Source organism: Elephantulus edwardii, unplaced genomic scaffold (genome assembly GCF_000299155.1).
Source record: "Elephantulus edwardii isolate Elephantulus edwardi_28Jun2011 unplaced genomic scaffold, EleEdw1.0 scaffold00100, whole genome shotgun sequence".
Lineage (NCBI taxonomy): Eukaryota > Metazoa > Chordata > Mammalia > Macroscelidea > Macroscelididae > Elephantulus > Elephantulus edwardii.
Window position 1 is genome coordinate 1,047,109 of NW_006399850.1, and position 3,150 is coordinate 1,050,258.

Sequence of the window (3,150 nt, forward strand, 5' to 3'; positions counted from 1 at the left end):
CTCATCAATAACTTTTGGTATGTAAGTGACACAACATTGCTTGCTGAAAGTGAGGAGGACTTGAAACACTTGCTGTAGAATATCAAACATTGCAATCTTCGGTATGGATTGCTTCTCAATGTCAAGAAAACAAAAATTCTTACCACTGGACTAATAGGCAAAACCATGATAGATGGTACAGTAGTCAGAAGATCAGGAGACATATGTCACTGGGAAGTTTGAAGTCAGGGACCTCTCCAAATTACTGAGGAGCAATGATGTTAGTTTGAGTATTAAGGTGCACCTCACTCAAGCCATGGTCTTTTCAAGCAGTTGCTAAGCAGCTGAGAGCTGGGTAATGAATGGGGATGACAGAAGAAAAAAATTGATACTTTTGGACTGTTGTGTTGGAGAAGAGTTCTGAATATCCCATGGACTACCAAAGGAACAAACAGATATGTCTTGGAGAAGATGAAGCCAGATTGCTCCTTGGAAGCATGATGGTGAAGCTTCCTCTTACATACTTTTGGCATTTGTGAGGTGAGGTTATTCATTGGAGAAGGACATCATGAACGAAAGATCTTCAACCAGGTGGACTGACAAAATGACTATAGCAATGGGCTTGAGTGTGTCAGAGATTGTGAGGTTGGCACAGGATAGGAAAAGGTTAAGATTTGTTGTTCATAGGCTCAATCTGAGTTGTACTCAACTTGATGGCACCTAACAAGAAGATTTGGAGAAAAGCAGTTCTTAATACAAATGCCAAAAATCAGACGACTTGGAGGTTCATTAGGGAACTCAATAGAGTTCAGTGGGAAAAAGCCCAGTATTTTAAGCAGACTCCAGGCTACTTTTTACAACTCTTGTGTTTGGAATGATCCTTAGAACATAAGAAGGGCTTTAGAATGTTGAAGTAGAAGTGCTGATTTACCCCAGTTATCTGGGTTTCTCTGACTTCTGTTACAAATTCTGGTCCTAAAGAGGACTGTAGTATTCTTAGGCACCAACAAAACAGTAATTTATCAAGTATGTCTGTCTGACATATTTTAATTGATTTTCATATAATAATACCTCTACAGTATGTTTCATTCATATACATTGTGATTCATACAATCATTCATAAATATTCCATTTTATATTCATTTTTATACTAGTTTATTTACAAAGTTTGAATACATTGTTTTTCATACCAGATCCTTCCCATTTCCCTTAAACCCCCACTCATCAAATTGTGCGACCTCATGATTAATTCTGCCCCCTGCCCCCCGCACATCCTCACCCCGCTGCTTCTACCCTCTGGCCCCTTGGATCCTCATATTCATTCTACAATAATGGTTTTATACAGTATTTGATTTATGGGACTGAGTTAGTTCACTCATGTCTGACATCTTAAGCATTTAACAAGTATACTGTTTTTAAAATGATTTATTGGTACATGTTCATGATTTGTATATTAATGTTATTATACCTAAATTTTAATTTAAATTACTGGAGTAGTTTAAATATCAACAGATATTTGCTTTTGAGTTCAATAGATATTTTTGTGAATTTTCTGTCTGCTGTTCTAATCACGGGCACAAAGATGAGTATAACATTGCCTCTTTCTCAACTTATTAATAAATGATGTCTCTTCTCTGTATTATAAATATTGCAAACCATGTTACATAATCTTAGTTCATCTGATAATTTAGTGGACTGTGGGTGAGTGAGTGGAGACCTTAAAAAGTTCCTGCTTTAGCTATATGTTGTTGTAAGGTGCTGTCAAGTCAAGTATGACCCATTGAGACCCCAAGAACAACAGATCTGAAGCCTCTCCTATCCTGTGCCATCCTCACACTCTCTGACACACTAGAGCCCATTGCAGCAGTCACTATGTCAATTCTTCTGGTTGAAGGTTTTCCTCTCTTTTGCTGACCCTCTACCTTCCCAAGCATGATATCTCGCTCCAAGGAATCACCTTTCCTAGAAATATGTACAAAGCACGTTAAGACAAATCTTCATCACCCTTGCCTCTAAGAAGCACTCTGCTGTACTTCCTCCAATATAGATTTATTTGTTCTCCTTGTAGTCCATGGAGTATTCAGCACTCTTCTTCAACATCACAGTTCAAAGGCATCAATTGTTCTGTCATTCTTATTCATCGTTCAGCTCTCAGATGTATAGCAAGTGACTGAATAATTTGGAGAGGTCCCTGAATGCAGAGTTTCCCAGTGCAGTATGTCTTCTGATATCCTGACTGCTGTTACCAAGTAAGATTAAATCATTGACAACTTCAATCTTTTCTCCATCTGTCATGATGCTGCCTATTGATCCTTTTTTTTTTAACAGACCCAAAATGTTAAGATTTTATTTACAAAGTTTCTTTGTTGTACAGAAAGTAAAAATGCTGTTACAATCTCAGAATAACTGGTAGCCAGGAATGGTTGAGACTCACTGATCACAACGACCGATGCTACAGTAAGAGTATTATGCAAAAACCTAACAACGCTTACAATTTTGTTGGGGCAAATTCCCCACTTGGTGGTGGCGTTCTAAGAGGGACTAAACAGGAAGGTGGAATGTCAGAGGGACTCTTCTTTGGCTCTTTGGGCGGGTGGGTGTCCTGGCGTTTGTATCACAGCTACTTTTTGTTTATTTATTTTTAAACAGCTACCAAATCCATATGAGCTGTCCAACCAATACTGAGCAGTGCTTTTCCTTGTAAGTTATCTGGGGTCTTAATCATCTTCTCCTTCATCATCTGTTTCTCTCTTCCTCATCTTCGTCTTCATCTTCATCCTCTTCATCAAATTCTCCATCATGGCCAAATTCTTCTTCCTCCCGCAGACTTCATCTTCTTTCCCTTCTACATCTTCGTCTTCATCTTCATTCTCTTCTTCATAAAAATAGTCCTCTTCATTTTCCTCATCCTCTCCTTCATCCTCCTCTTCATCATCCACACCACCCACCACCGCATTTGAGTCAGGTTTCTTCTAGTTCTTTTAGTCATTGCCATACAGGTAGGTCAGCTGGGGCAGGAGCTTGAAGACGCTCTCTATTTTTTTTTTTGGGGGGGGGGAGTCAACAATCTGCAATCAATTTTTTTTATTGGGAAAAACATATTGGGGGTACAAGGAGGTGAGGGTTGGGGGCAGAAGGGTGAGGATGGGCCAGGATGCAGTTGCAGAGCTG

At 39.2% G+C, this 3,150-nt stretch overlaps 1 pseudogene; it reads right to left on the reverse strand.

Annotated features, from left to right (window-relative positions):
- Positions 1-2,696: 2,696 nt before the first annotated feature.
- The window catches only part of LOC102875683, a 2,584-nt pseudogene continuing 2,130 nt past the window's right edge, over positions 2,697-3,150 (reverse strand).